Below are 19,579 nucleotides of genomic sequence, written 5' to 3'. Positions count from 1 at the left end.
ATTTACAATGGCTATATATGTTAAAAAACCAAATCTAGTAAGAGAGTTAATGATTACTCTTTGCTGTGAATTATGTTGCAAATAGTTTCATTGTAGTTTTTAATTGTATATAGCTCAGCAGGTACCTATTATTATGTCCATTTCACAGATGGGAAATCAGTTTGGAGATGCTAAATATTTGCCTAGAGCTTGTCACACGAATGGCAGAATTAATGATTAAATTCACCCTTATCCAGCAAAATTTCTGCCTAGTCCACACTAGGCTTTTAGATTTAGTTTTCCTCTTAAATAAAAATCCTTTCTTTTTCTTCACTCTAATAAATTCCACAGGAGACGATGGAAAATAATTTCATCTTATTGATAAAGGGATATTTTGTGAAGCCAAGGCTTCCTTTCCACATGAGAGATGTCACATTAGTGATGCTTTGTTGAGATCAGTCTTATGCTAAAGCTACTGAAGCAAGCCAAAGGCCAAGGACCGACCTTATACCCAGTAACAATGAATCTAGGACAGCTTTTTTTGTTTTGTTTTGTTTTTCCCTGTCACTTTTGAGTTTTAATACTAAAGCAAAACAGGGACTATGTGTTCTGTATAAGATTTACAAGTCCAAAGAATCTTCAAAACCAACACTATGATGCAGGTATTTAAGCAATAAACAAACAAGGCACTATGTGCCCAGGCTTGAGACAAGTTTAAGCCCATCCCCAGCTCTTCAACAGTTAAGAGTGTGAAAATGACCAATAACCTTCTCTTATTGAACCTCAAATAGAAAGAATTTTAGCAGACTGCCAAATTCAAAAGCCTTCAGAGGATAGGTGGAGGCTGAGGAAAACTGGCAAGTCACATATTTTTAAAAGACACTTATATGCAATGTTTCCTTTAAACAGAATGAGGCCGAGCTGAAGGTCTGGATCTTTGGGTTAAGCTTGGCAAAAGATCTCTGGATTAGTTATGTAGATCCTCTCCAAGTTTGGCCTTCTATAATTTGAGACTTTTGCCCTTAAGAAGTTTATGTTTAAACACACAGATATGATATTAAACATACATTATATTAGATTTAAGGTGATGTACACTTACAAGTATGAATTGTATGGTATTAATATTTAATCTAAAGCCTTACTTCTCAGAATCTTGTGCTCTTGGGACCAAAAGGCTTGTTAGAAATATCCCATCCCAAAACTGCTAAACCAGAATCTACATTGTAACAAGATCCCCAGATGACTCAAATATACATTAAAGCTTGAGAAGCGAGGTCAAAAATAGTATTTCCCCAAGGTTGGATTGCCTACAACAGAATCACCCTAGAGGGACACTTAATATACAGATACCTGGGTCTACTTTAGACCCGGCAAATGAGATCCTCTGAATACCAAACCAGGAATCATCATGACTAATCAGCAGCCCAGGTGATGCTCATACATAATAAAAGCTGAGAACCACCATCATTTACCATGATTCAAAGACCTGAAAGTTACACTTTGGTGAATTAGATAAAGCAAAAGAGACAGAAAAGCCTATGACTTTTAAAACAGAATATTGAATTTGGAACATTGCTTTCCAAGTTCAAGAAAGCTGTGCGAATTAGAGCTAATTATCAACGACAAGCAATTAAGCACAGGTTAGCTACGGCAGAAGATGGTTGGATCACTTGGATGCAGTTTTTCCCAGAAGTTAACAACAAAGGACTCCCAAGGGAGCTATAAAAGGCAGTTTTTCAACACGAGACCTGGAAGATAGGGCCACTGAAGGAAACCTTCCAGTGACCAGAGCTATATTTATCTCCCTGCCTAAGGCACTCACCAATTATGTACACTGTAAATGCAAGTTGGCCTCTCTGCTACAAAGGAAGGCACAAGGGTCGAGGAATGCCTCTCTATGTCCTGGCTTATTAGAAAGGAGCAAATTCTCAGAAAAAGTTGTGTGCAACACCCCACAGAAAAGTACGAAAGGAAAAGATTCTAAGAAGGTGGTATGGAAGTAAAACTGGTGTCAAAATTCTGGAGAGTAGAAGAATATGACAAAGAGGGAAAAGAAAGAGGAATTCTACTTGCTTACTCTTCAGTGGGGTCCAGGAACCCATCAGCTTCCTCTGGGAGCTTGTTAGGAATGCAGACTCTTAGGCTCCCATTACTCCCTGAGAAGGAAGCTTAAGGAGACCCCCAGGTGATTTGTATTCACACTAAGGTTTGAGAAGCACTGACCCATGTCAGTGGTTCTTAAAGCCGGCTTCACATTAAAATCACCTGAGACGCTTTCTAAACTTCAGATGCCCAAAATTCTGTACTCAAGAATCTCTGGGAATGGATCCCAGGCTTCAGCATTTTTAAAGCTCTCTATGTGTGTCCAAGGTTGAAAGCTACTGCTTTATATCCTTGAAGTTCTGAAGTTACATTAAAGGTATAAGACATTGCCCTTATTCAAAGAAGGTAGCCACTGACCTTTGTGATTAAGCCACAGCATTTTATAATGTCACATAATTTCAAGGTGCTAGCAGATGAACAGAATTCTGGGTGATGATTTAGTAAACTGCTGCTAAACACATACATCGATATATATTTGACAGCTAATAGAGAGGTTTGCTCTCTTCCTGACCAAATGCATGGAACCCATCAGGTGCTCTTTAGGCAATCCCCTGAGAATAAGGGGGAAAGCCTGAAGAAAACAAAAATGTTCCTCTAATGGCTTACTTATTTGTGAGGACAAGTGGTATTTGCATCTCTTCTTCCAGTTAAAGGTCATGACATTATAAGAGAACTGGGGCTTTGAGATGTGAGTGTGTTTTAATAATCAGATAATCTGAGCCTAAGGTGAAAAGTCTTTGTTCAAATCCACAGCACACATGTTTTTTCTTCTGCAATGAACACACACTGACACTTTCACATGCTGAAAATGTCTTTTAAATATGTTAATTCTTATGGTATATCTAGTATCTTATTGTAAAAGCAACTTAAAGTTCAAAGACATAAGATCATAAAGTAGACATTCACTAAGATCTTTTCAACTGAAACGTAGAAGACAGGTGATAAAACTATACAATTGGACATTGCAAAGAGTGACTTATAGAGCCTAAAAAGAATAATATGGAGGAAGAATTCATTCATTCTCAGGCACAAATAACTGGAAAGGTGGTCAGGTATGACCCTTAAAACTAAAAACAGGAGAATGAAAACATACAGATAGTGAATAATCAGTGAGATGAAGTTGAAAACATAATATTGTTAGTAAAACTCTCATTGGCTTCTCTAATACATTGGATGGGACTCTTGACTCAGTACAGCAACAAAAAAGAGGGGCACCTTGTACAAAATGCTGTGTAACATGTAGAAGATAGGTTCTGAAGTCTGCAAACCGGAGTGTAGAGCACGGAGGCAGCACATGGGTAAGAATAAGGAAAGAAACAGAAGAGACCTTAGTACATAAAGACTGGGCTAGAATTAATCATTTATTACATTATTCAACAAAAAAATTATTGAATTACTATTTATCAGACACTGCACTATGCAATGAGGCTACCGACAGCTGAAGGATGGATAACCAAGAGTTTATGTCAATAGTGCTTTCCCGATAGTGAGGAGAAAATGAACTCAGACATGATGCCAGGTAGAAAAAGCCTTCAACTAGCTGGATGCTCTCATCCAACTAAAAGAAGATCTGATAAATGCTTTACTTGCCTAGCCTGACAGCTTAATCTCTCAGGAACTTGAAAAAGCAAGAAGTACCTCTCTCAACATCATTCTGATTCAGTGGTTGGTTAAGGAAATAGTTGAAACCTTGGGAGGAAATGATCACACCATTGTACAGGATTTGAGTAGTGTATCACACCTGTGATACTTGCACCCAAATTCAGGAAAGTAAAGTTCAAAGATCTCAGAGGAAAAGTAAAGAAAGATTGTAAAAAGAAAGATTCAAGATTTTCTAGACCTGTCCTAGGTGCTACAATAATGGGTGTGTTCCCATCAAGAGATCATGGGCACTTCACAAAACTAGTAAGTGATGAGGAAGCGTGGAGCAAGCTGAGGGCAAAATACAGGCTAATAGCAACCCCGCCCCGAAACCCTCATGGAATATGTGTGATATTTCTTGGACACTCCTGGCTACCCAAGAACAAAGGATAGGGGTTTAAGTGCTTGCCATAGTAATGTGGGAACCTAAGGCAAATGAAAAATTAAATTCCCGTACCTTACTGCCTACAGCCCACGGACAAGTCCTTGAAATTGGCAAAGTTACGTCCCTCTAGGAGCTCAACTGCCTTGATGATGACACTTTGCTGGGGGCATAAGGGAATCTTAGCTTAACATTATCCCAACCTCAAGGATCCTCTAAGTCTACCTACTTTATCTCAACTGCCTCAAGAGACATGCTGGCAATCATACTCCAAGCTTATGGGCCCCCGATATACATCTGAAGGGTCTCATGACTGATGTTTTATTAAAAGGAAATAAATGGTGTTTCCCTAGCAACAACTAACCTCTAAAGTCCTGGAAACCTTGCTTCCAAAATACTTAGAGACTTACTCTCTCTATGACCCCCTCCCAACCTAAGGGTATATAATGAGTTACTGGTGACAACCCCAGTGCAGCTCTTCCTGCCTATGGGTCCTCTCCCCATGCTTTAATAAAATCACCTTTTTGCACTAAAGACATCTTCAAGAATTTTTCTGTTGCTGTTGTCTCCAGACAACAACATCACTTCAAAACTTCATCATAAGGATGTATATCATAAGAAATTCATCACAGATCAAAATGCTGAAATTACAAACCTAAATTTGATGGAGAAAAAGACAAGTACCTAGCAAACAATAGCACATGGCATATTACAGATGATAATAAATATGTGGAAAAAAAAACAGGAAACAATTGCTTGCTTAGGGATTCCCTATATTGTGATAAAACTGTCCTTAATATGCAAAAAATGGTGTAATTGTGCTATTGGGATATAATAAAAAAATATGCATTTGTTCTTCTTCTCCAGTTCCTGGCATTTAGCTCCTAAGTCCCTTGTAATTTCCTATATGATAGAGGTTAGAGGAGTGTCTTTTGTTGTTCAAAATAAGCCCCTTTCAACTATAGCAGAGTTTATGTTAATTGGGTGACTCTGGGAGATGGGGCTGGGTTGCCAGAGGAACCATCTTTGTGATTAAAGGGGTGGAATTTTCATCCCCACCTCTGACCTCAGGGGACAGGAGAGGAAGTGGAGGTTGAGTTCACTCACCAATGGCCAATGATTTAATCACTCTTGCCTACATAATGGAACGTCTATTAAAAAAAAAAACAAACCTAAACATAGGGGTTCAGAGAGCTTCCAAGCTGATAACACATGTAGTGCTGGGAGGGTGGTGTGCCTCCAGAAGGCACAGAAGCTCTGCACCCCTTCCCACATACCTTATCCAATGCATCTCTTCCATTTAACTGTTCTTGGGTTGTATTCTCTATAATAAACTAGCAATAGTAAATAAAGCACTTTCCTGAGTTTTGTGAGTTATTCTAGTAAATTACCAAACCCAAGAATTGGGTCATGGGAAATCTCTAATTTATAACAGGTTGATCAGAAGTACAGGACTTGAGATTGCATCAGATGTAAGGAGCAGCCTTGTGAAATCAAGCCCTTCATCTGGGGAGTCTGCAGTAACTCCAGATAGTGCCAGAGTGAATTTTAGGATACCCAGTTGGTGTTCAGAGGGTTAGTGAATTGGTTCATGAGGGGAAAAGCCCCACACATTTGGTATCAGAAGTGTTGTGGATACAGAAAAAGAGTTTTTCTTTTTATTACTGTTCATGATAAAAATTCTTAAAGGGCTCATCATCCCAAATCCTCTCTAATCCAGAAACTATGGATATTTATATTTCCCTGAAGATGCTATGATTTCAACTCTACTCTCTTGGCAAAAGAAAAATTAGAACCTGTCACATTTCACTAGATGTATTTTCACCTACAATTATAATAACCTTGCAGTGCCTGGGTGGCTCAGTGGGTTGAGCATCCGACTTCAGCTCAGGTCATGATCACATGGTTTGTGAGTTCAAGCCCTGCATGGGGCTCTGTGCTGACAGTTCAGAGCCTAGAGCCTGCTTCATGTTCTGTGTCTCCCTTTCTCTCTGCCCCTCCCACACTCACACTCTGTCTGGCTCTCAAAAATAAATATTATAAATAAATAAATAAATAAATAAATAAATAAAACAATTGTAATAACCTTGTTTTAAGGAGAGTATTTTTAACTATTCATACTTTGATTAACCTACACAAGAGCCAATCTACTTTTTTTTTTTTCCAATAGGCTTTTATATGCACTTTAGAAAATATTTTGGGAAATGGTTAGCGTTAAGAGTTACTATAAGACATGAATGAAACCTGGCATTTTAAATTTAGTACAACTGAAATACAAAAATAGATTGACCTTATATTAATGTCTAAAAGTAGACAAGGCAGATTGAATTTCTACAGCTTTCATTTGAAAGGAATAACACATTGAGTTGTCATTCCTCAAACTTATTCACTCAGCTGTCCATGGCCATTCATATGATTCGGCAATATAGAGTGAGCCATCTAAAGTTTAATATGCTTTAAAGTATGACACTTCATATTAAGAGTAAAATAGGATATTTCATCCCAATTTAATAGTAAAAGGTTAAAAATGCATATATTTGTTCTCTGTAATATGTAAAGATCTTCTCACAGTAGTGCTAAGTGAAATATCAATTTTTAGACTCTTCAAACCAATTCCTAAAATGTAGATCATTTAGAATTGATCACCTTCTGATATGAAATGGTAAATGGTATTTTGTTATAATAGTGTCCAGAGCTATTTGGAAAATCTTTTCATCTTAATCCCAACCATGCATTCAAAAATCCCAAATATGATTAATCTAAACTTCAGAAACAAAAGGTTGACCAATGTTTGTTTGTTTTTAAACAAATTCACATTGAGTTTATTTAAATTAATAATTGTTTTGTCTGGCAGGTGAATAATGGCTAACTTCAATTCTGTCCCTATCCCTGTCAAGACGAAAATGTACATCAGAAGGAAGGAAATTTTTTTCTTTACCCTTCTAGATTCTTTTGGCTGGTCTATTAATTAAATTTACATTAGACAGATTAACAGGAGAAAAATTTAATGACATACATATCAAATCCCCATAAGGACAGGAGACCCACAGGTAGTCAGGCAATTGAGTTTTCTATGCCATCCTGAACTAAGAAGGGGTCTGAGACACCAAAGAGAAGGAAGACATTTCACAAGAAAATGGGAAGAAAAATGTTTGATCAATAAATGTTTGCTATGTCATACAAAGATAATGATACACAGAGAGGAGTTTGATCTCCAGGCCCTCCTGAGCTTCCCCACCAATTTACCACACCTAGCCCATTTTTTTGGAGTTACCTTTGGTGACAGTTCTCTTGGACCAGGTCCTCTATCTAAATTATTTTAGGCACTTAAGGGAAGGTAAAAGCTATTCCTGAGTCTTTTGGGCCTTGACTGACTTCAGCTCAAAGTAATCCACATGCCCAAATAGCACATTTTGGGGAGGCTTGTTCTGAACACCTTCAATATGAACATAAATGAATTTTCCTGGAGAAAATAAGATCCTCAAACATATGTAAAAAAGCAGGTAGAAAAAAAGCACGGCATCATACACATACTTTATTTTTAAATTCCATGTGGGCTATTGTTCTTTTCAAATCTGAACTACTGTGACCTCTTGTTTGCAACAGATCATATATATTGAATAATAATATTTTAAACTCAAGCCTCCAGTGAAACTTTAAAAGATGTTCTAAGAACAAAATTAATTAATCCACATGTACCCCATCTGTATTTTTATTTAGACTGATGGTGGATAATTTAAAGAGACAAATAAAAAATTTTGATGTGAACTTTTTTTCAGATTAAATAAATATTAGGCCATAAACATTTTTTAGCTTCCTAAAACAAAAACAAAAACACAACAACAAAACATATACACATTTACGTAACATGCATACATGCGCACACTATTCTGTTCTTCTTTAAACCTGGACTTTTTTTTTAATCATTTGTTTTTCTACTTTTGATAAGTGTGGTTACAAATACTTCCCTCTTAAACCCTCTAGAAGAAAAAAAGCACTTCCAGAATAGTAAATATGGTTATGGGCACTGAATCAGGATGACTGGGGGAGATGGAATTGGTAAATGAGAGGCTTGCCACATAACTTGTATCAACAAGACACCTGCTATTTAGCTTTAACCAACTGGTTCCTAGTAGGGATTGGAGAATAATGCCAAATCTTCTGACTTAATTAAGAAAAAAACGACTTTGGGGGGAACTCTTCTGAATTTTAGATGTGTGCAACTGTAAGAGTCACAAGCTCTTAACCTTCTGGCCAAATAGTACAAGTGTACTGCCTGATCCCTTTGTGGCTGGATTATGCCATGTGACCAGGTCTTCTCAATGATTCGTTAAGCCAGATTTTCATTGTGGGTGTCTGACCTTCCAAAGCTCTTTTCTCTCTGCTCTAGCAATTAATAATACCCCAGATAGTAGCTGCTTTATCAAGGCGGGTGCAGAGTGAAGGCAATTCAGTGCAATTGTCCTCCTGTGATACATGTGCTACGTGAGTGAAAGATAAAATTTTGTTATTTTATACTACTGAGGTGTGTGTGTGTGTGTGTGTGTGTGTGTGTGTGTGTGTGTGTGTGTCTGTGATTGTGATAGCTATAAAGAGCTTATCCTGGCTGATATAGCCACTAACTCAGTTAAAAACACAACACAGCAGTATGTGGACTAACACAAAGTCACATACCAGTGTGGGCCAGGATTCACCAAAGGACCATCAGTTTTTAGTCTGAAACACACTGAATGTGCTTAATAAGAGAGTTCATGTGATTTGGGTTCAATAAACAAACTAAATGTTAGATTGCTACAAAGAATATATGATCTTGACATTAACTAGAGAAGAAAGAATGTAAAGTGGAGGGTAAGGGAGGAGGAGACAGAGGAAGGAAGGAAAGGGAGTAGGGAGAAGAGGAAAACAACAAAAAAAATACTTAGAATGAAAAGCAGACAAAATAAAAAATTGATTAGGGTGACTAAACCTGATTAATATTCTAAAACAGTCAAGTCTGTTCAGAAGCCCATGTGGGCACCCATCTGACTGGCTACAACAACCCTTCCCAAATATACCTAGGGCCTTTCTGAAGCTTTCTTCTTCCATATGTAGCCTGAGTTGTTGTTGTTGTTTAATGTTTATTTATTTACTTTTGAGAGAGCACAAGTGAGGGAAGCACAGAGAGAATCTGAAGCAGGCTCCAGGTTGACCTGTCAGTGCAGAGCCAGATGCAGTGCTGGAACCCATGATCCACAAGATCATGACCTGAACAGAACTCACTTAACCAAGGGAGCCACCCAGGTGCCCCTATTTATAGCCTGAGTTTTAAACCTTTCCACCCCTCCTTTCCCCCAATAAACTTCTAGGTCTTAGTTCCCCTCTGGAAAACCAGTCAGCTCTTTATAAGACATTTACATTGTTTAGAGTAATGTATTTGTGGCTATTAATATATTGTTCCTCTTTACCACAGTATTTTGATTTTTCAAACATAGCCTTTATGTATAAACTCATAGCTTGGAGAAGTGAAAGTACACAGCTTAGTAGCTGAAGGTACAGATTTGAGAGTCAGCCTGCCTGATTTCCATACCTATAGTGTGTAGCCTTGGGAAAATAATATTTTGCTGCTTTTCCTCCATTTTCGCATCTGCAAATGAATGATAAGAGTATCTATCTTACTTAGTTCTGTTAAGTATTTACAACAGTGCCTAACACATGGTAAGTGCCATACAAACATTTGTTAAATAAATGAGCAAACAAATAAGTAAATATATACATGCTGGGAATATTAGATTTCAGATTACTGTGAAATATTGGCTGAGAAAGGGAGGAGTGGAGTAACTTTGAACTTCTTCCAAGTCTCATGGTATACAACTTACATGCCTTATATTCAACTTACTCATTATTCTCAACAGTAAGAGTCAGAGTTGTTATTTCATCTAAGCGGATACTCCTACATGAAGCTTCAACTATGGGTGGTAAGAACTGAATCACTGATAGCCATTTCCATTTTGATACAACAGATGGGATACAACATTTAACAATAACACCTAAAAAGAGAGAGAAAACCTACTCAGAAGCTAAACAAAACATCTCTTGCTATTGTCAATATACTTGAAAAGATCTAACACAGCTCTCTGAAAGCTTTGCCTCATTGCTTAAATTCCAGTGCAAAGAAAAACCATGTCATTTCAATAAGTCTTTGCTGTTAACTTAGAAAATGATTTGGTATTTCAGTTTATTTCAAGCATAAAATTTAAGGTATGCCTTCTATCAAAAGACTACTTTCTCATAAAACATCTTTCCCCGTGTGTTCTGTATTCACATGTTATACTATAAAAGTCAAGTATGTGTTGACTCTTTCTACACTCTGAGCTGTATTTACAGACTTCCCCTTGACAATCACCAACAAAACAGAAGAAGCTGCTTCTCTGCCCCTCACCATTCCTCAACCTCACTGGCTTTATGGTGTCCTTATTGTTTTACTGAGATAACCATTAAAGGGTGGTTCACAAGCCTATGCAGTCAATCTGTGCCTCCATATCGCCTCTTCCCTCCTAACTTAACTCTTCTTCCAGCAGAGGATGGAGAGGTGTATACACAGAATTTATAGGAATGTTTGGTTTCTTCAACAAATTTGGAAAACAGATTCTGCTTGATTTTTCTGAGTTTAAGACTCTCTGGGTGGTAATCTCAAGAAACATATTTACAAGTAATGAAGGAAACAATTCTCAAACAACCTGTGGAAATTTTCAGAATTGAGAATTAATTCAGATGTTCAAAAAGGAAACCTCGGAAGAAAACTACAAACCAGCCATTCAGTATATTACACTTAATGTAGATTCTTTCTGTATCCATCTGTGAATCTCATTTATCTCCTGGAATAAACAAAGTCTCATTATGAAATTACTACTTTATATCTTTTGCTTTCATTTTCTCCAGACTTGGCCTTATTGGCAATGCCTAAGAGTATTGGTAGGCTTGAAAGCCTATCTACCTTTCTTCGAAGTTGTGTATTTAAAACTGAAAACAATTCTGTGGGGTAACTACTTCTAAGCCCTACAATATCACAGTCATCTTTCTTTGCTTTATGAAATAGATTTCCAATTGTTGTCTGAAATCTTTACAAATGTCTTTAAACCATACACGTCCCAGAGACAAAGGCACAGGAAATACAGCTTTTTGATAATGAACACTAAATTACTCAATCACCAATGTAATCATGTATTTTATTTGGAATGCTGTATGAAATCTAAAAAAGCTAAAACTTTTCTGAAGTTTTTTTTTATACTTTTTCATAATAGTCAATATCCAAATACAAAGAAATTTAAAGCTACCAAGCTACCAATCACAACTCAAATGACAAAACAAAACAAAACAAACCTTGAACTGTTTTGTTAGACTAACAGGCTAGTAACGCATTTTTGGAACTAGATGTCAGCTATATTTTTTTGCACAATATTTCACATTTTACATGTATACAGGCAGGAGCTTCTTCTGCCTTTAATGCATTCACTCTTTCATTCAACATTCAACAGGACGGCCCTATTAATTCTTCCTCCAAACTGCAAATACATTCATTTTAATGAGAGGAATCGAAAGCCCCATGGGAAACACTGAAATAAAAGCCATTTTCCTTACAACAGAAGCAGAGATGTTAAAAAGTGATTCTCAGAACTCTGTGTGGGGAAAGAGGTATGCAGAAGTTGAATTCCTATATCACTCCACTCACTTTCTTTTTTTAAAGTTGTAACTAATAAACTACTCAACTGTTTAAAGGAAGAGCCAGGGGTGCCTGGGTGGCTCAGTCTGTTGAGCGATCAACTCTTGATTTCGGCTCAGATCATGATCCCAGGGTCGTGGATTGAGCCTTGCATTGGGCTCCATACTAAATGTGGAGCCTACTTAAGATTCTCTCTCCCTCTCTCTCTCTCTCTCTCTCTCACTGTCTCTGCCTCTCCTGCCTCCACACATGCAAATTCACTCTCTCTAAAATATTTTTTTTAAAAAAAGGAAGAGCCGGGGCGCCTGGGTGGCGCAGTCGGTTAAGCGTCCGACTTCAGCCAGGTCACGATCTTGCGGTCCGTGAGTTTGAGCCCCGCGTCAGGCTCTGGGCTGATGGCTCAGAGCCTGGAGCCTGTTTCCGATTCTCTGTCTCCCTCTCTCTCTGACCCTCCCCCGTTCATGCTCTGTCTCTCCCTGTCCCAAAAATAAATAAACGTTGAAAAAAAAAAAAAAAAAAGGAAGAGCCAAAGAAACTTACAGAAAGCTTATAAATTTACGTGGACATTTCTTTGCCCATTATGCAATGGCCATTACAGAGGCAAATGTTTCATTTTCCATTATACCCATGTCAAAGAGAATCACCTACAGGGCTGCATAGAATAATAAGGTCACAGCATGAAGACCAGGCACACACAGAGCCCTCACAAGTCATAGGATTAGTTCAGGTCTCATGGCCTCTCGAGACCTGTCTAAACAGTCAGCCTTGCCAATCTGAAGTAAAACAGCAAGAATAACCATGAGAACCAGAAAGAAAAGGAAAGCTATAGCTGGCAGGAAAACAGGTGTAAGAAAAGGCTGTCAGAGTAAGAGTACCACCAGTACTTCATATCAAGTGCTTAATACTCTCACTAGCTCTAGGCCTGGAAGAAGCTGGGTTAGATCAAATACAGGCAGGGAATCTGAAACATAGAAGATCTGAAGGTTCTTGAAATATTTGCAGATATGGAATTCGTGCATTCATTGAACATATTATTCAGTGCCTACTATCATAGAGAGTGCTGAGATGACAAAGACAAAGCAGATGTGGTCTTTTCCTCAAAGAACAGTGAATTGAGGAAGTTGGGCTAGTTAAGGGACACTTAAAATATAGCCCAATAATATCTGTGATGAAAGAAAGTGCAAAATGCTTTGAGAAGCAAACCAATTCAAGCTGAGATTATAGACAATTCTTCCCAAAGGCCTAAGATGTCTTGAAGAACAAAAGAGATGTTATTTTTTACAATACATGTCTATTTATTTGTTCCACAAATAAATTGTAAATTTAGTCCAACTAAAGAGGGGCTTAGAACCAGGACAGTCTAGGGGAAACTGATATGAGGCCATGAAAATACCTACAGCACATCTAGAGGCCTCTACAGAATCTGGTGTCTGGACACAGGATGGAAATACTTGAAGAGGAAACTCAAGAGACTGTGACGGTCGGGTTATGAATGGTTTGGGGCACCAAGCACAAGAGTTTGCTTTTTTATTCTGCAGACTGTGGGGAAACATTGAGAGGTTTTAGGCAGCAGAGTGAAATGATTAGATGTGTGTTTCAGAGCAACTTTTCTGGCAGCCTCAGGAAGAACAGATGGAGGAGGAAGGGGATGATCCGCATGGTGATAAGTTAAGAGGCTACCACATGGAGAAGACTTGAGAGATTAAAGCAGAGTGGTAACTGTGAGCATGGAATGAGGGGACACATTCATGATTCTTAGGAGGCTAAATCAATAGGGTTTGGTGATGGATTATAGAAGGGAAAGAAGCCTCATATGGCTATTGGGTTTCTTATTAGGATGTATCATTCACCCACTTAGAATATATAGGAGGAGGAGCACGGTGGAAGGGAGAAGAATAAAAGATTGATTTAGAAGTCCCTGTGGGGTGTTCAAAAAGAACTGGTATTGAACATTTGGATATAAATATTTAGAGTCCAGAGAAGCAGTCTAGGCCAGAGATATGCATTTGGCTGTTATTCTAAGCATGGGATTAGCATGAAGACATACAAGAGAATATGGGTACAAGAAGAGCAGAGGGCCTAAGAAGGAGCCATGCAAAACAAGGGTGTTTTGCATGCCTGGTTTAGGGATATTGTGAAGCCAGCTCCAGGCTCAAAAGGGCATGAAAAAGTTAAACATAGGGTTACCAAGTGATCCAACTATTCCACTCCAGAAATACTACTGAAAAGAAATTTAAAAATGGTCACACAAAAACTGCACTTGAATGTTCTTAGTAGCATTATTCATAATAGCCAAGAAGTTGAAACAACCCAAATGTCCAGAACTGATGAAAGAGTAAGTAAAATGTGGTGTTTCTGTACAATGGAGTATTAATGAAAGGAAGTCCTGATGCATATGACAACCTGGATGAACTCAAAAACGTTACGTTAACTGAAAGAAGCCAGCCACTCACTACATGATTCTATTTACATGAAATGTCCAGAAAAGGCAAATCTATGCAGATGGATAGTAGTTTCTTGGTTACCTAGGCTGGGGAGATGGAAGGAGTGAGGGAGGGTTTCTCTCTGAGGTGATGAAAACCTTCTAAAATTGACTGTAGCAATGGCTGCATGATTCTATGATTGCATGAAAAGTCACTGAACATGAGTAAATTTAAATAAGGTTGTTATGTGTATGATATCTTAATAAAGCTGCTAAAAGATGGTAGGAAAGGACACTTGAAAGTATAGATAAGATGAATCTAAGTACAAAGGCTTAAAACTTATAAAAATCTCTCTGAAGTTTGATCTATGGAAAAGTAATCTCGCACCCATTGCCACAGACACTAGAAGACATCAGTGATAGGTAAATACTGGGGTAGAGGAACAAAGGAGTCTAATCAGTCTAGCGAGGATTCCTCACCTATTTGGTGAAAGCAAAGTCCAATGAATAGGCAGGGAGGCTGCTTGGTGGTGAATATTAATCAAAGTAACATTTTCAAACAATTTAGGCTACTCCACATGTAAATATAAAACGTTTCAGAAGCTGACCTTTGCATTTTTGCACGTGCTACTTTACCGGGGAGAAAATCCACACTGGGAGACTATGGATTGTTCAGACTCTCACCCCTGCGAGGCCCTCATTTCCTTCACCACTGTAAGGGTTTCTATAAGAAGTGGAGAGAATGGGCATCAATTTCCCAATGGGCCCAGTTTACTAATTTGCTTCTCAAAATGTCTGTAAGGAAAATTATAAAGCACTGAACAGGGTATCCAACTTGAAAACAGTTCTCTCTCCTTTTTTATTTCTGCAAGGCAGTATCATTAGCTCTGGTTGCTTTTCCTGAAAGGGCCTTGCTCCTCACACCTTTGTAACATTACTCATGATCTACCCCCTTGTACCTGCCCTCCTTTCCTCTTCATATTCTACACTTCCTTCGGAGCCAATAGCAACATGGCTCCCATTTTATTGGGGCCCACAACAATTTCTCTCTCCATCAAATTCCTAGTACATTTACAGGTAAGATCTCACCACTTGGTGCTCTCTGACTTAGGTGTGTGTTTTATCTTCATAGCCAGGACCCAAGTGGTTCAACAGCAGACAAGATGATTCTCTATGTTCTCGATAATATCCAGCATACTGTGTGAAAGTAACAGATTCTTATTAAATATCTAATTATGGCACAAAGCAAAATAATTTTTAAGTTATCGATGTCCTAAAATTATTTCCTACATATATTAAAAATAATTGACTGAAAGACAAATGCCATATGATTTCACTCATATGTGGAACTTAAGAAACAAAACTAATTAACATGGCGGGGGGTGGGGGGAAAGAGAGGAAAACCAAGAAACAGACTCTTAATGATAGAGAACAAACAGGGTTGCTGGAGGGGAGGTGGAAAGGGGATGGCCTAGATGAAAGATGGGTATTAAGGATGGCAATTGTGTTGAGCACTGGGTGTTTTATGTAAGTGATGAGGCACTAAATTCTACATCTGAAACTAATATTACACCGTATGTTAACTATCTAGAATTTAAATAAAAACTTAGAAGAAAAATAATAAAAATAATTTACTGATGTATCAAAATGCATCAAAGTTACTGAACACTCGCTGTGTGCAGAGATTCTGTGAAATTCTATAAGTACATGATCTAATCTTACTCTCTTAACAGTCCTATAAGGCAGTTAGTCTTACCATCTTTATTTTTCAGATAAAACAAATAGAAGTTTGATGTGTTTATATAATTTGTCCAAGTTCACAAGGATTTCTGCATATTAAATTCAATACATTTGATAGAATATTTGTTCTTTTACCTTCTAATATTGTTCAAAAGACTTCTAATCAAATACTGGAAGATATAATCACTCAGAGTCAGGAAGATCTGTGTTTAAATCCTAAACTCACAGAATCATTGTTTATTCAAATATACAATGAGGTTAATAACATCTGATTCACAGGGGCATGCGAAATTCATACATCAAAAGTTCTCAGCTACAAGAGGAAAATAATATTATTTCTTTCTCAATCTACTTTAATCATAAATGTTTTCAAGAATTTACCATTATTTTTGGAAGTAAACATATCAGTAATTCCAGAAGTGTTAAGGAATTTTTCAGGATATTAGTGCAGATTTATATTTACAACAGTTGTAGGATGTTAAGCTTTTCTTCAAAGAGATGAATTAAGCCATCTTGTTCTTATTAAAGGCCAAGGTGAGAATTCTACCAGTCATTATATGTCATCTCTGATTTGTTCCTAAATACAGAGTAATTCTCAATTTCTTCAGCAAATAACTCCACAATGAGAACTTGAAAATGACAGGTACGGTAAAGTACACAATTTTTGTGAGCATGTATGTGTCTCTATGAATGCAAAGAAGGATGAGGAAACAAAGATGCTATCTAGAACAATTCTTTAAGGCATACCTCTTTGGCACTGAATTCTTACCCAAAAAATATCCTTCAGAATCTAAATTCTTTATTCATTTATTCCCCTTTGGAAACAAATCAAGTGAACTGCCCTACCAATAGTGTATAAAGTCTGAACAATGATGATCTTTTCAAAATACGATTAGACTTGTAGAGCTGTAAAATAAAATGCTTTCAACTGTGTTTGTAACCAGCCTGCTTCCCTAGCTGAATCTGGGCAAGGTGCTCTGGTTGAAATCCAGCCAGAAAACCCACTATATCCTAGAAAGGACTTCTAAACTGCACCATGGCTTATAGAGGGAAATACCTTGTATGGAAGTTTGCCTCATTTTGTTAGGGCTCTGTCTAATCCTGCTGATAGATTACATAACATGATTAACTGAGTTTTGTTTTTACTGCAGGTTCAAAACTATTTATTGATTTACCACTACATGACCATATTAAGCAGGGTTCTCCAGAGAAACAGAACCAAAGAACCAACAAGATATATGTACAGGAAGAGATTTATTGTGAAGAACTGGTTCACACAATTACACTGTAAAGTCCCATGATCTGCTATCTGTAAGCTAGAGACCCAGGAAAACTGGTGGTATAATTCTAGCCTCAATCTGAAGGCTTAAGAACCAAGGGAGCTAGCTGATGGTATGAATTCCAGTCCAAGGGTACGAAAAGACCAATGGCCCAGCTCAGCTGGCAGGCAGGAAGCAAAAAGGAGGAAACTCTTCCTTCTTCTGACTTTTTGTTCTATTCAGGCACTCAAAAGACTGAATGATGACCACTGATGTTGTTGACTCTTGAACAACATGAGGGTTAGGAGCACTGACCCGTCCTGCAGTCAAAAATGCACATATAACTTTTAACTCCCCCCAAATTAACCACTAATAGCCTACTATTGATTGGGAGCCTTACCAATAACATAGTCAATTAACACATATTTTGTACCTTATATGTATACTATACTAACACAATACAGTAAGCTAGAGAAAATAATATGTTATTAAAAAAATCAAAAGGAAGAAAAAAGTACATGTACAGTACTGTATTTATATTTTTTTAAAAATCCACATGTAAGTGGACCTTCACAGTTCAAACCCGCATTGTTCAAGAGCTAAGTGTACTTTGAGTCTACAGATCCAAGTGATAATCTCATCCAGAAACACTCTCACAGATACATTCAGAAATAATGTTTGATATGTGCAATTCTTGGCCCAATCAAGTTGACACCTAAAATTAACCACCGCAACAAAAGTACTGTGAGCATACATCAGTGCATAAGAAAGAATTAGCTTCCCTCCTGATGCTTAGAATGTTGTTGAGAAAATACAGAGCTGATGATCATGTCATTTATCGTCCACAGTGGGACACTTTTTAGAATGGAAAGGGATTCTATTAATAATTAAGCTGGGGCAAAACTGTCCGGGAAAAAGTAAAATATATATTCATATATTTACCCTTTTACATAAGTAGGTATAAAAATTTTATTCAAAATATGACAAGAGTGGGGGTGCAACCGTAAAAATAGTTGGGTTTTTCTTCATAGGGATCTTTTAAAACGTTGGTCCTCTACAACCGTATGAAATTCTGGCAGGTCCTGTAGCTTCTCCTATCTTCTTTAGTCCCTAGGACAGCTTGTTTCAGTAATTTGAATATCTTTTCCAGTACCATAATTAAAACTCCAATTTCACTGCCCTGAACAGTGGTTCCCTGTTGGGAAAGATGCATGAAAGAGGAGGGGTATTCTGCCTTCAGGGAATATTTGGTAATTTAGAGACATTTTTAGCTGTCACAGCTGGGAAGAGTGGATGCTACTTGCATCTAGTGGGTAGATGCCAGGATGGATGCTAAGCATTCTACAGTAACAGCACAGTCTCCCACAACAACAAATTACCTATCCCCAAATCTCAGTAATGCCAAGTTTAGGAAACCCTGCACTAGGATAACTGCTCTATCCAAGTGGGAGCTTACTTCGGACCTGAAAATCCTTAAAGGCAGTGGAGGAATGTTAAATTCTTCCTTCTCCCTTAGCTTCAATTCCCTACCCCTACTTTCAGTGGTTTCTGGTCCTCAGAATTCAGATTCAGGCCCAGGAGAATAAGGGATCAGGGATCAAGGGCATATTCCTACAACTGTCACAGTTATAATCTGGAACTTTTCTCTTTGGTATGTGGTGAACACATAATTGCTGTAAGTGTTTGCATGAATGTTGTTACTTTAGACAATGTGAAGATAATTAACAGTGGGCAATGCCTCTCAAGGTCTAAAGACTATCAAATGTTGATTAAGTTCAGTAAGAGAGAAGTCCTTGATGACCTTAGTTGGGCTATATACAGGGTGAGAGTTGCAAGAAGCCAGATTAAAGAAGGAGCAAGAAATAAAACATAGGGACAGTGATTCCATAAAATCATTTTTCTAGGCATTTGGCTCAAGAACACAGAGGAAATTAAACAGAGGGGAGGGAACAAGATGGTGGAGCTACATTAAATTTCTGCTTATCTCATCCCTGAAATGCAACTAGATCAGAAACAAGCCATTTTGCACAGCTAGAAAATTGATCTAAGGATTAACACAACAACCTGCATAACTTGAGCCACAGAACTCAGCAGGTACATTGTATGGAGAGGTGAACTGGGGGACAGAAAAGCTGCAGAGGGTAAGGAGTTATTTTTGTTTGAGAAGAGAGGGCAGAGATGAGGAGAAAGTATGGGAAAAGCACAACCCCTGGGAGCAGGTGGAAAGAAAGGGAAAGAGTGGAAGCATCCACAAGGGCCAGAACAAGAAAGGGGAAAAGGAAAAAGGAAAGACTTTCAACGCCATTAGGACTCTATAAACAGGGAAGCACAGAGTAGGAAATTCCATAGCTTGA

At 37.9% G+C, this 19,579-nt stretch overlaps 1 long non-coding RNA gene across 1 annotated transcript in view; it reads right to left on the bottom strand.

Moving 5' to 3' along the window:
- The window catches only part of LOC121033960 (uncharacterized), a 234,824-nt gene extending 219,308 nt beyond the window's left edge, over nucleotides 1-15,516 (bottom strand). The window contains exon 1 of the long non-coding RNA XR_005792220.1: nucleotides 15,316-15,516. This is a non-coding gene — a long non-coding RNA (uncharacterized LOC121033960). The remainder of the gene's footprint in view (nucleotides 1-15,315) is intronic.
- Nucleotides 15,517-19,579: the final 4,063 nt, after the last annotated feature.

The sequence above is a fragment of the Herpailurus yagouaroundi genome, unplaced genomic scaffold (assembly GCF_014898765.1).
Source record: "Herpailurus yagouaroundi ecotype Mexico unplaced genomic scaffold, PumYag 159, whole genome shotgun sequence".
Classification (NCBI taxonomy): domain Eukaryota; kingdom Metazoa; phylum Chordata; class Mammalia; order Carnivora; family Felidae; genus Herpailurus; species Herpailurus yagouaroundi.
The sequence above is the reverse complement of the archived record's forward strand: the minus strand, read 5'-3'. Positions and strand labels throughout refer to the sequence as shown.